This window comes from Equus quagga, chromosome 6, assembly GCF_021613505.1.
Source record: "Equus quagga isolate Etosha38 chromosome 6, UCLA_HA_Equagga_1.0, whole genome shotgun sequence".
Taxonomy (NCBI): Eukaryota; Metazoa; Chordata; class Mammalia; order Perissodactyla; family Equidae; genus Equus; species Equus quagga.
The window spans coordinates 105,207,470-105,222,148 of NC_060272.1; the positions used below are offsets into that span (position 1 = coordinate 105,207,470).

General features: G+C 41.9%; 1 long non-coding RNA gene across 1 annotated transcript in view; it reads right to left on the reverse strand.

Moving 5' to 3' along the window:
* Positions 1 to 745: 745 nt before the first annotated feature.
* LOC124241208 (uncharacterized) overlaps positions 746 to 14,679 on the reverse strand; it is a 74,213-nt gene continuing 60,279 nt past the window's right edge. Inside the window, exons 5-6 of the long non-coding RNA XR_006889143.1 lie at positions 3,020 to 3,179; positions 746 to 842 (exon numbers count right to left, since the gene is read on the reverse strand). This is a non-coding gene — a long non-coding RNA (uncharacterized LOC124241208). The remainder of the gene's footprint in view (positions 843 to 3,019; positions 3,180 to 14,679) is intronic.

The window sequence follows — 14,679 nt, forward strand, 5'->3', positions numbered from 1 at the left end:
GGAGTGTGATGGACATTGCAATGATAGGGCTTGGGGATGGGCATGGTGAGGGCACATGCAGGAAACAAAGGATGAGAGTTTCTTTTTCCAACTTGCCAACAATCCCAAATGCTGCCTGGCCGGAGGCCACAGTGAAGACGATCTCATCCTCCAACCTCCAGCCACAGCTTTCTAGGCCCATTTCAGGAACAAGTTGATCTGGGCATAATTCTGGTACCCTGATTTGGGGATCTTCTATAGCCTTAGAGTTGAAGGATGTACTAACGAGGCCTACACTCAGAAAACATGCAAAATCCCTGCACCAGAGGGCTCAGCCCGGACATTCTCTCCTAATCACTTCCATCTTTAGCAAAAAGGTTCTTCTACATTTTAGAGAAGCATTGAGATCCCCCATCTTATCTGGGTACAAGCAGATAATTGATGATTTCTACTGTTAGCTCTATGGCCTTTTTTTTAAAAAAAGATTTTATTTTTCCTTTTTCTCCCCAAAGCCCCCTGGTACATAGTTGCATATTTTTAGTTGTAGGTCCTTCTAATTGTGGCATGTGGGCTGCCGCCTCAGCATGGCCTAATGTGCAACGCCATGTCTGCACCCAGGATCCTAACCGGTGAAACCCTGGGCCGCCAAAGCAGAGCACGCGAACTCAACCACTCGGCCACGGGGCCGGCCCCTCTATGGCCTTTTAAGTGCACTGGAGAATTCAGAACACAGTTTCTACACCAAAGCCCAGATCACTCTTACTTACCTCTTAGATCCAGGGAACTCTTGCTCATAACCAAGAAAGAGTCTGAGACTCATTGTCTCCTATGAATTTCTTTTCCTTCTGGGCCTAAAGCAGAGGCTGGAAGCAGGAACACCAGAAGTACAAATCATTGCAAATCAGTGCTGATGGCTGAAATAAATACTTATGCTGTACTTTTTCTCTTGCTACCATGTAGTGAACACACACTACATGCCAGGCCCTTCATCTACATTATGTCATTTAATCCTCACCACCACCTGTGAAGTCGGCTTCATTGTCCATCCCCCATTTACAGAGGGGAAATAGATGCAGGCTAAGCAACACCCCCAAGGCCATACGACAAATAAGGGCTGAATCTAGGAATTAATCCCAGATCTGATTCCAAAGTTGAAGATCTCTCAACCATTGATTGTATTTGAAAGGCAGTGAGGAAAAAATAATGTGGATTGATGGATGGATAGATGGAGAGATACATAAATAATATATAAATATATGTAGACACACATATATAATAAAGTGTATGCCAGGAAGTTAGATGGCGGTTATATGAATATTCACTGAATGATTCTTTAAATTGTTTTGTATGTTTGAAAAAATCTGAAACAAAGAGTTGGGGGAAAGGAAGAAAAACAGTGACAGAATCAGAGACATGCCCAATTAAACATTATTTCAAGGATCTGCCTATGTTTCACTAACTGTGTCTTTAAAAATTTTAAATTCAATTTAGTTTGACAAATATACATTCAGGCTTTATTACATACCAGGCGCCGAAATCCCTGCCAGCCTAGGAGGTGCCTTCACGGCAGGGGCTGTGAGGACACAACCCAGAATACTTCTGGGGTTCACACCCAGCAGCTGACACTAAACCAAAACCCTGCAGTCCAGGCTGACTTTGATAAAGGGCTGTAAGGAATGCGTGAAGTGCTAAAGGAGCACGAGGATGGAGAAGATAATAAAAACTGAGAGGTCCTGTGAACAAGTGAAATTTGAATTGTGCTTTGGAAAACAGGGAAGCCCTCAGAAGGTCTGAATTCTTTTTACTCAAAATACTTCTGACCCCAAATGTGTGGGGGTTTTTTCCCCACCAACCAATTCTCTGACACCAACTGGGTGTCCTGGAATTCAGTTCAATTCTGACACTATCTACCTGGAGTTGGGGTCAGAACCCACAAGTGAAGGGCTCAGTCTCACAAGACTGCCCCCACTTCAGATGCCAATCGAAAGCCATGGGTCCTTTGTTGCTACTCTGGTGGCATTTCTGAGCAGAGGACTCATCCTAACCTGTGCCCACATGCTGTGCTGGGATGGCTCTCTAAGGATGGCTCAGACTCTCCGTTCCTTAGAAACCACTCGGCCCTTTCTGTTCTGGAGTTTCGCAGTCTCCTTGGGCCCTGCTGGGAAGTGATGATAACCCAAGCCATCTGGGATTTCTGTATCCACCACCTTCCCCTCTGGGGAGCAGGGCACAGAGCCTTTTTCTCAGAAGAGAGAGGGCCCACCAGCACCTAAGAGCTCTCTCTGCTTCCTCACTCCCCCTTAGCTTTCCCTTCCCTCCTCCTCCCCTCCCCGCCAGCACAGCTGGAAAATTTTATGTTCCACTAGAGCCTAGAAGCCTCACTCCAAGTCATCTTAGAGTTTCTGTGCCAAGTGCCCTTCGGGTCTTGACTTAAGAAAATCAAAAGCCTTTTTTTTTCCTGTTCTCTGGTGAAACTGGTTTTTTATCCTGATATAAGAAATGATGCCCGAATGGGGTTGGGAAGGAGGCAGAGGCAAGAGCAGCTACCAGATGGGGAAATCACTTAATATAAAAAAATATACTGAAAAAATATCATTCTGCCAGTGTTCTCATCACCCCTTTAAATTTGGTTCATCTCTCGAGCAGAGAGAAGTTTTCTTCGCATCTTCCTTCACAGTCCTAACTGCTCCCCGTTCTTGTGTCTCAGAAGACTTTCAGTTCCAGGTGACCTGCTCTAGACAAGAGGGTGCATCCCAAGGGGACCCTAATGGCTACAGAAGATGAATCTCACACCTTGAGAACTGCTGACTCTCTGGAGGTTTTCCCAAGAAATTCAGAAGGAACCCTAAGCTGCTAATTGACAAAGTGTATAACAGTTTAGAAATATAACAATTTATTTGTGTTAGTTGTATGGCTAGTGCGGCTGCTGTGAAGTATTTGAAAAATTATAACACAAGATCCATAAGTTGGGGCTCTGTGCTTCACAAGCTCCATGTGTCAACAATCACCACAGGGAATTAAATATTTCCCACACTGCTACCTTGTCCACACACGGCTTGTCTCTGGTCTCTTGGCCTGCTGGTTGAAACTTCTCCTTCTCGTCCCTTGTGGCATGTTTTTACCGAGATGCTGGAGCCTTTTTTTTGATTTCAGTTACTCTCACTGGTTCATATGACAGTCTTCTGTATCAACCATGGGGACTGAAAGAGAAAAAGTCATTAGTTAAAAAAAAATTAAAGCCCAAAATGCAGATGTTTGAGAAAAATATTAACTTGATTCTTTTCTCCATCAATTGCCCAACCCAAATGAGGACACAGGGAGTTTTATTTCTAAAACACAATGCTATAGGGGGTTGGCCCCGTGGCCGAGTGGTTGAGTTCGCGCGCTCCGCTGCAGGCGGCCCAGTGTTTCATCAGTTCGAATCCTGGGCGTGGACATGGCACTGCTCATCAAGCCACGCTGAGGCAGCGTCCCACATGCCACAACTAGAGGGACTCACAACTAAGAATATGCAACTGTGTACCTGGGGGCTTTGGGGAGAAAAAGGAAAAAAAATAAAATCTTTAAAAAAAAAAACCAAAAAACAAACACAATGCTATAGTAGAAAGGCCTCTCAGCTCAACTCAACAAATACCAAAAAGGCCTATCTCCCACCAAAAGCCCACCCAGGTAAGGGCCAGAGATGTCTCCCCCCATGAAGCAGAAATAGATTTTCCTTGTCACAAACTAAAATCCTCCCCTGTGGCCATGGATTTATCAGCCAACTTGCTCATAATGGTCATCGTATGAATGATGATTGAGAACAAAAAATCACTTCCCTTCAGTACAAAACCTGCTCAAAGTGGTTCAAAATGGCAGACTTCCTGCTGGAATGAATCTTCCCTGGGCCAATAATAATATTTCTAAGGGAAAAAGAGGAAGAGGGTTGGAGTGGGGTTGGAACATATTTCTAGGATCTGAGGGGAAACATTCACCAGGTTACACGTACTCTTAAACAACACCCAGAAGAGGTGTTAACTACAAACATGCCAAGTTTTTGTTCATTTTCATCCACCCAAAGAGTTGAACATTAATTATTCAATTGAACTTTTATTACTTAGAGAAAAATAATACAAATGCACAAGATCTGTCAGGGAGTGGTGCATGCCTGACACCATACCCTGTTTCTCCTTTCCATCAGTGATGCTCCCTTTTATATGAAGAATACAAATTTAGGTCATAGGACCAATAAATGCTAATATGATATGAATAATACACGGATGGAGTTTTGCAATTCTGAAAATAATAAATCACCAATAGGTTAAGCAGTGATCATTTAAAATAAGATCTAGAAATATAATCATTTAATTTGATGTTTTATCAATCACCTCCATGGTCTTCTTGGTACTAGGCAAAGTACTAGCCCATCATATCAACTGGCTTATGAGCAGCTTGTTCCCTCAATGGTCCCTAAGGCTCCCCTCCATCCCCATCTGCCATCTCATGCTCATCAGCAGAATGGTAGACCTCAGAAAATTTCTCTCTCAACTTCCTCTCTGAAAATAAAGCACATGCTTACAAAAAATATCCCTCACCTACTCAGACATTTTCTGAGATGCACATACAGTATTTTAAACTCAAGGCAACATTCAGACTTATTAAACATTTTTTAACTCCTCTGAAGACTTCAATAAAGCCACGAGGATCTGTATACCTCACCCAGTCTACCTGACTTAAAGTAGTGTGAGGCAAGAACCATCACATGCAGAGTTAAACAATAAAATTTTCCAGGTATATACATGCTGTGAGAATCAATAACCTCTTCTCAAACCAGGAAATTGGTTTCAAGTATTCGCTTCACTGGTTACATCCAACAGGCATGAATAAGAGGCCACCTCCTGAGTGAAAGGGAAGGGGCTGATAAATTCCTGAAAAGTATGTTCTCATCAGAATTCCTGTGCTTCTTACTGCATGGATGGCATTTGTAAAACTCTTTGGAAAAAACGTGGGGTTTAACTTCAGGGAATCCTCTTTGCTGGAATTTTAACAAAAAAGCTTTTTCAGAGCACTGTGTATCATCTCATTTCATGAAAACAATGTATTGCAAGGTAATTGTTTATATAATTTGATATTTTCTGGATTTTAGATTTTTCTTAACTTTGCAGGCAGATTGCTCTTTCTAAAATAAAACTGATAATCTCCAGAAAGGTTTGGCTGCAGTAACTGGCACTTCTAATGAGCTATGAGCTCTGGGAATATTTGTCAGAACATCTGGTCATTGAAATAGAAGAACGTTCATGTCCTTCATTCTCAGGCAAGTAACCTGCGCATGCTCTTCTCTCCCTTCCTGCCTTCTCATTTCCTGAGTACCATCCACCCTTCTCTCTAGCAATCACTGTCTCTCATCACTCCACAAATTGACTTCACTCCCCTGCTCTAAGAAGGCCTCTGTACCCATCCTTCTACCTTTAGAAGCTCCTTTTGGCCTCTTTCTCTCGGGGTGGAATGTTACGTAGAAATTCTAGCCCAAAGTACAGCTACCTCTATACTCTAGACAAAAGAAAGGTCTTCCTCCAGCAGGATAAGCTGTGTCTTCTGCTTCAGGATACATACTTTCAAAAGGGACATATGCAGAGGGAAAGGAAAGGGATCTATCCTCGCCCAGCACATCAACTGGCTTAGGAGCAACTTGTTCCCTCAAATGGTCCCTAAGGCTCCCCCCCCATCCCCATCTGCCATTTCACGCTCACCATAAGAATGGTATACCTCAGAACATGCATCTCAGAGCATCTTTCCTCCACTAGTATTTGGAGTCCTCTTTCTCTCATATCCCCCACATCCCTCGCAAGGCTCATGGGGGCTTAGTAGATTTCAAGGCTTAAAACTACTGTTTTAGAGGGGCTGGCCCTGTGGCCGAGTGGTTAAGTTTGCGCGCTTCGCTGCAGGCAGCCCAGTGTTTTGTTGGTTCGAATCCTGGGCGTGGACATGGCACTGCTCATCAAACCATGCTGAGGCAGCGTCCCACATGCCACAACTAGAAGGACCCACAACTAAGAATATACAACTATGTACCATGGGGGGCTTTGGGGAGAAAAAAGGAAAAATAAATAAAATCTTTAAAAAAAAAAAAGCCTACCGTTTTAGAGACACTATGGTTAAACAGGCCTTTGTGGGTTGACCTAGGAGTCCTACTAGCAGTAATTTTATTTTATCTACTGATAACCTTATATCTCTACATGTAAAAGGGATTTTAACACTATTAATATTATTCATGAACAGCCTAGTACCTAAGAGAAACTGTGAGTTAAAAACAACTCAATATTATATAATCCCAACCTTTGAAAAAGGGTATGAAAGTCGAAGGAGGCTTTGTGTGGGGTTTATTTGCTTGTTTTTTATTTCTTTTACCTTTCCACAGGTTTATTCATTCAATAAGTGTTTGTTGATCATCTGTTAGAGGCTAGGACTAGAACAGTAGTCCAAAGAAGAGATTTCCTGGCCTTGTGAAGCTTACAGTCCAGTAGCATAGAGAGACAACTGAATAATGGGGGAAAAAAGTAAAACTGCTACTATGACAAATGGTAGAAAGGATGGGTACACAGCACTTCATTAGGAATGACTGATCTAGTCAGGGAAGCCAAGGAAAGCTGGGTAAAGGTAGCAGAAAAGAATGTTCCAGTAGAGGCAACAACGTGTGCAAAAGCCCCATTGTGGAGGGAGCCTGGAAAGGCAAGGAGCTGAAAGGAAGCCCATGGCAGGAGCATAGACAGGGACGTGTGGTACCCATGAGGCTGGACAGGTGGACAGCGGCTGGACCTTACAGGGCTTTATGGGGAAGGGCAAAAGGAAACCACTACAAGTCTCACCTGGAAGGGGTGACAGGATCAACTGGGCATTTTTAGAAGACCACTCTAGTCACAGTGTGGAAAAACATGGGTGGCAAGAATGGCTGCCAGAAGTCCACTTACAGAAAGCCACTGTGGGATTCTTCATGAGAAGTAATGGCCACTTAGTGTGGATGGAGACAGACTCAAGAGATTGTTAGGTGGGGAAATAGACAGGATTTGGCCATGGATTGGACATGAGGACTGAAGTTTAGGAAGCATTGAGGAATGACTTGTAGGTTTCCTATGTATCTGATTTTAACTATTTGGTCCTTTGCTTTATCATTGACTATTGTCTATGGATTTTAGTTTTTCTCTCTTCATACTCCTACTTCATCTTGAAGAAAAATTCCCTATTACTTCAAAACTAACAATACACAGAGCCCCCTCAGCATTATTCTACCAATCCGCCCAAATCTATTTTAAATATATGAGTCCCAAATGATTTCTGTTTATAATTTTTAAACTACATTTGGTCTCTCCCTCTTATATATTTCTCTGCTTAATATAATTTCCTTCATTGAAATGAGAATCCTGAAATTTTGATATAGTGGTGGGAAATTTTTAGTTACAAATAATTGAAACCAACTTTAACACAAAACAATTTATTATGAGAACACAAGGATGTCTCATGGAATCAAATGAAGAAATGCAACCAAGACTTAGGAAGGGGCTGGAATCCTTCAGGAATTTCTCTCCACATTCTTTCTGCTCTTCTTTATATGGTGGCTTCAGTCTTTCATCTTTTTTTTTAAGATTGGCCCTGAGCTAACATCTGTTGCCAATCTTTGTTTGTTTCTTCTTCTTCTCCCCAAATCCCCCCATTATACAGTTGTATATTCTAGTTGTAGGTCCTTCTAGATGTGCTATGTGGTACGCTGCCTCAGCATGGCCTGATGAGCGTGATGGGCACAGTGTTAGGTCCATGCCCAGGATGCAAACAGGTGAAACCCTGGGCCACCGAAGTGGAGCGTGTGAACTTAACCACTCAGCCACGGGGCCAGCCCCAGTCTTTCATCTTAGAATTCTAGCTTTCTCCAATCTTCAAGCTACAAGATGGCTCTGTAATAGTTCCTGTATTTATATGTTCTGGGTTTAGCCACAGAGACTGACCCTCAGTCACTCAGTGTCTCAATTCCAAATCTCAAGGAGGGGAATTTGGCCCAGCTACGGTCAGGTGTTCAACCCCGGTCAGCTAACTATGGCTGGGGATGGGTGCGTGTGGGAGTTCAGGGAAGAAATAGCCAATGCCAATTCTGAGTTCCCAGAGAAGGCAGAATTATTATGGACTTGGCAGACACCCCATATAGAGTAGGGAAACAATAGTTCCTTTGCCTCAACAAACATGTGTTAAGTACCAACCTTGTTCCAGGGAGAGGCTAAGCTCATGGACACAAAAATAAATACAGCAAATTCTACCTTCAAGGAGTGTAACACCCAGCACTGCCTGTGAACACCTTGGCCTCTATACGTGGTCACTTACCTACAGCACATACCTAAAAACACATGGTGTACTGTAGAGAACCAACATGCAAGATATTCATACTGTGGAGTCAATAGTCAGCTCTCATGTTGGACAATAGCAAAATATTTGCAGATAGAAAGGCAAAGATTCAAAGTTTTATTTTCAGTTGCTGTCAGATGCTAACAAACGAGCAGGAAATAAAATATAAAATTTATAATGCAGACAACTTTAGTATTCCTATTTACCATCATTCATCCATCATCAAGGTAAAAGGTATCTATCTCCACACTCATCAGTAGAGAAAAATGTCAGTTGAAGATCTACAATGTGTCAGTCAAGTTGCTAGATAGGCCCAGACCACAAGGGTAGAGAGTACACGTAGAGTCTAGTCATACCAGCTGTGTGACCTCAGGGGAGTCACATACCTCTCTGAGCCTTACCTGTAAAGTGAGGCTCATACCTACATCTCAATGTCAGCACGGGGAAGTAGGAATTAACAGGAATAAAGATATGAAGGTGGAAAGTGAAACACTGAGAAGGCAGTCCAAGTAGAAGTATCGGTTACAAGCAAAAGTAAGGAAGTGGGAACCCGCAAGAACTGCTGGGAGGCTGGGAGACAGAGCTGACAAGAAAAGGTCTGTAGACGATGTGGTAAGAGATAAGGCTGAAAACTCAGACAGGAGCCTTCTGCTGAGGATTTACAAATGAGAGGCAGGGGATTGAGGAACAAAGGGAACAGATCAAAACAGGCCAGGCGACATACAGATTCCTTCCAGACCTACGGCTTGATCACCAGATAGCCAACTTAGAGGCCCCAAGCTTCCCACGTTCCCCAACGCATGACGTGCTTCCCACTTTGCACATTAAGTTGTGCTTAATCCTTCCTTTTCAAACAAAGCAGGAAAAAGCTACCTAGTGATTGCAGTAACCTTCACCTACAAAAAGAAAAGTGAACATTATTTCTTCCAGCTTCCTTATCCAGCACAATTTCCCTTCCATTCTTTTGCCACTCAAATCTTTCTTTTATGTCTCCTTTTCACGATAAACTTAAATTCAGATTAGATGCCTCCCTAGAAAACTTTTATCTCCTCAGTTTCTCACGTTTTTGTCCTCTGCCAGATTTTAATTTTGCATTTTCAGATTTCACCAAATCTCCATTCATTTGTATGGGCATTACTGCTCATTTAAAATGTTATAGGCATTTGAGCCTTATGTAGGCTATAGGTATTTTTATTTTTATTTTTATTTTTTTATTTTTTGAAGACGATTAGCCCTGAGCTAACATCTGCTGCCAATCCTCCTCTTTTTGCTGAGGAAGACTGGCTCTGAGCTAACATCTGTGCCCATCTTCCTCTACTTTATATGTGGGACACCTGCCACAGCATGGCTTGCCAAGTGCTGCCATGTCCGCACCCAGGATCCAAACAGGTGAACCCCAAGCCGCTGAAGCCAAACATGTGCACTTAACCGCTGCGCCACCTGGCCGGCCCCTATAGGTATTTTAAATCAATAGCAGTATTTTTGAGTTTTCTATTGCTGTCTCAATATGATCCCAAATCAAGTGATATTAAGCTCCTTTTAATTTAATCAGTAATTAAAACAACATAAAAAACCCACTTTTTACTTTCAGAATTCATTCCATTTTTATTTATTCATTCTCGATGATGGTGATATTGCCCCAAGTGGGAGAAAAGTGGTTGTTGTGGGGCAAAAATAATCTTAGATCTCACAGTGGTTTGTGGCCCTCCAAACCTCAATCCTGTCCAACTGCACAAACAGATATATGGCATACCTGTAGGATTAAAATTTCTTGGTGCGAGAAAGCAATTAAGAAAAAAAATCTAAAAAGGCACTTTAGTGGAGAAATAATGAGAGAAACTTAAAAGGTTGAGGAAAATCATTTAGAACTAACCTATACTTGCATAGGACATTAGTTTACAAAACAGTTAAATACAGTCTTTCATTTAATGTCCACAAAACCCAGGTGAATCTGGTACGATTAACCTCTTTCCCAGACATGTAAATTCATAATCGGAGAGGCTACGTTACTTCCTGTGTGACTTTGGTGGCAAATTCCCCCTTCCATCTGTGACAGTTCAGCATAGACATTCCTTTAAAGCAGGGCTTCTCAACCTCAACACTACCGAATTTGGGGCAGGATAATTCTCTGCTGCAGGGGGGTGTCCTGTGCACTGCAGGATGTTGAGCAGCATCCCTAGCCTCCAGCCAGCGTATCCCAGTAGCACCATCTCCACCAGTGGGGACATCCAAAAATGTCTCCAGACATTGCCAAATGTCTCCTGGGGAATGGGGTGGGGGCAATCACTCCTGGGTGAGAATCACTGACTTAAAGTCTACTTATAAAGAGAGACTACCACCTACTGATCTTAATATATACTGTCATGATAGCTAACAGTTATTGACATTACTATATACCAGGCACTCTATATGTATTGACTCACGTAAGCCTCAACCTATGGGGTCGATACTAGCATCCTGCTCACTTTACAAATAAGGAAACCTAGCAGTTAGTAACTGTAAAGCTAAGATGCATGGACGCTGGTGTTGCATATATATCACAAAGAAGTGCTAGAACTATTGACCCAAATACAACTATTTGGTCCATACAAAATAACCTACATCATGATTAGGATTAGTCTATTGACTTTGAATTTAAACCCAGGTCTGAGCACTGAGCCACCATGCTATACTATTTCAGAACCAAAATGCCCGCAGCTATTCTCCTCAATTCTATGCTACTTCCCCTCTGTTATCCCATTTTACATACACATGTCAGTTTTTATAGGTATTGCTTATTGCTTTTTTTTTTTTAATGTTTAGTTCTTTTTTTTTTTTAATTTTTCTCCCCAAAGCCCCCCATGGTACGTAGTTGCATATTTTTTTTTTTAGTTGTGGGTCCTTCTAGTTGTGGCATGTGGGACACTGCCTCAATGTGGCCTGATGAGTGGTGCCATGTCTGCACCCAGGATCCAAACTGGCAAAACCCTGGGGCGCAGAAGCAGAGCGTGAGAACTTAACCACTCGGCCATGGGGCCAGCCACTAGATATTGCTTTTTAATCTATTGGTTCATTTACTCTTAGTATGCTTGCAATGAAATTCTAGTAAAACATGTCCAATATAAGGATGGATATGTTAATCAATGAATTTTTTAGCTATAACTATATGCTTAGTATGATCCCATTATTGTAAAAGGTTACAATTACTGTAGTCATATTCACACATACACACACATACAGAAAAAAGACTGGAGATGCACATATAACCTTAACAGGTTTATCTCTGAGAAGTAAGAAAAGGAACATTTCTAATTTTTGTCTCTTTGCTTACCTATATTTTCAACCTTTTTTGCATTAACTACATTTAAAAATTACACAATAATTTTTTTAAAAGATGATTTGATCAGTTAGGTGACTAAAGATAGAATTGAAGAAGTAGAAAAAAAAGGTTTTATGTCACACAGGTCCCTAAATTCAAATTGCTTACATGCTAACAGAAGAGGAATATCATATCCACAAATAACTGGAGATTAGACCAGTGGTTCTCAAAACTCTAATTCTCGGGGCCAGCCTGGTGGCATGCTGGTTGAGTTCACATGCTCTGCATTGGCAGCCCAGGGTTCACCGACCCAGATCCTGGGCACAGACCCATGCACTGCTTATCAAGCCGTGCTGTGGCAGGCATCCCACACATAAAGTAGAGGAAGATGGACACAGATGTTTGCCTAGGGTCAATCTTCCTCAGCAAAAAGAGGAGGATTGGCGGCAGATGTTAGCTCAGGGCTAATCTTCCTCAAAAATAAGGAAAAAAATCTAATTCTCTAATGAGGTTAAATAATAACCTTTTCCAAATTTTCAAGGCTAATTAAACTTAGAGAAAAAGGGTTTTGCTTTTGCATTTCCCTTAAATCTTGGATATCTGCCTCTGCTTGTTTCCAATAAGACTATAAAAAGGCAAAATATGAACAAATGAATGAGAAGCAAATAAATATTTGGGGCAAAATTTGCAGACCTGAGCAGCTTAAAGTAGAGTATTTTTTGAGATAGGTAGTCATGCAATCATATTATTTCCTGTTTGGATGACAGAATTAAATACAAGTTTTTCATGACTTCCAGATACTCTGACAGTTAAATAAGGCTGAGTTAGATTGAAATCCAGGGTGGGATCTGCACCTGATTCTTTTTTTTACAACCGCATCAACTGGCATGTTGTGGGCGACTATTATGTTATTAATAGTTTAATTCATGAATTAATACAATGAAGAAAGGTTAAGTATCTTCAGAAGCAGAGGAAAACAAATGACATGAGAATTCAGAGGAGAGATGCCAGCCTGAGTTGGTGAGGCAGACTGGCTAGTTGTTCACCAAACAATTTCTCTTTTTCCTCCGGGCACACAATGTTAGACATTTCCCAGCATGCCTAGCATTTAGGGGTTGACATATGATTGATTTATGTCCACAAGAATGTGGGCAGAGGGGGGCCGCTGTGTTGGCATAGTGGCTAAGTTTATCTGCTCTCCTTCAGCAGCCTGGGGTTCATGGGTTCAGATCCCAGGCATGGACCTATGCACTGCTCATCAAGCCATGCTGTGGCAGCATCCCACATACAAAGTAGAGGAAGACTGTCACAGATGTTAGCTCAGTGACAATTTTCCTCAAGCAAAAATAAGGAAGGTTGGTAACAGATGTTAGCTCAGGGCCAATCTTCCTCACCAAAAAAAAAAGAAGAAGAAGAATGTAGGCAGAAGGCGGGAAACCACTTCTAGACCTGGCACATAAAACCCACCACCTGAGGGGAGAGGATTCCGAGGACCTGGAGGTAGGTAGAGCCACTAGATGGAAGAAGCCTGAGTCCCTGAAACATTGCCTGAGGGACAACTGCCCAACCAGGAACACTGCATTGGACTGTTCACAAGCAACAAAAAAATGTATTATGTTAAGTCTCTGGAACTAGGGAGCTGTTTGTTATGTCAGTTAGCTCCCCTGACTAATACATTTGTTTCAACCTGAAAACATCCAAGTGCTCAGAACCAACCACGACACTGGAAGCTTTTTCAGATAACTGCTTTATAAAATCCCTAATACTGCTCTCAATCAGTTTGGCCTCTAGAGAAAACACTACCATCTTTTTAGGTTAAAGGTCAGTATTGAGTAAAGCCTGTGGTCATATCTGAGCTAAGACACATGGAATAAGAAAATTCCCTTGACCCAAATGTGCCTACAAAGGCCTTCATTTCCATATACCTTTAAATACCACCAAGGGCATGCTTGTTTTCATCATGGGCAGGAGATAACATTAGTAACTGGAAATACGGCAAGAACAAAAACTCCTCTGTGGAAAACATGGACAGTGGTTGCCCAGCGGACCTGGAGAATCTATCTTGGGTTCTGCCCTGTCCCATTCCATGCCATCTCATTTCCAATTAATGATTATGGAGCACCCACCCTGAGTGAGTCACTGTGCTTGTCACCAGAGACATAAAGATGAAGGAGGCAGCCGCTGGACTCAGGAAACACCTTGTCAGGAGACAAATTTGTATATAACCAATTCTCTGGTGTGAAATAGATATTTCTAGTCTATTCAAATAGGGCACAGTGGGAACACGGAAGAGCAAGTGCGAGTCTCTACCTGAGATGATTTTACATAGTGTCCCAGGTCTACCTCGAAGTGGACTTTCCTCCAGTTATACATGAATTAACAGTTTTGACTGGACACTAGCTAATTATCTAGATACAAAAACACAATCAACATCTGGAGGCCCCTTTATCATCAAGAATTTGAGAACGTACTAACTACTCAGATGTACTGGGAGTCAGCATCTACTAATGCTAGTATTAGAAAAATAAAGAAACGGTGTAATATGGACTGTAAAATAAATACACACTTACTATCTTTCCCCCTGTGGTCAACAAATGCCTTGGGGGAGATCCTAGGAGACTATGCAAATACCTTTGTTCCTCAAACCTTTGCCCAATTAGCATCCATGCAACAATGCTCACCATGGGGATTATCTGGTGGCAATTTTCTAAGTCCTTCATTCTTTTAACGTTTATTAACTGGAATTCTACCAAAAGAAGAGCTGTCACTTCTCTTCCATAGATGTTCCATCCTTATTGTTCGCAGATTATGTATTTGAGAATTCACGTACTTGCTAAAATGTATTTGTAACTTCAAAAGTCACACTCATGGTGCTTTCTTGGTCATTTCTGGACATCTGTACAGCAGTGAAAAATGTGAGTCAGCCAAAGGACACATTCTCAGCTGAGGGACAAGGGCAACGCTCTGCCTTTTCATTTCAGCTCTCATACTGTAAACCAGTGTCCTTTTCTTGATCTGTTTAGTGCCACATTTTT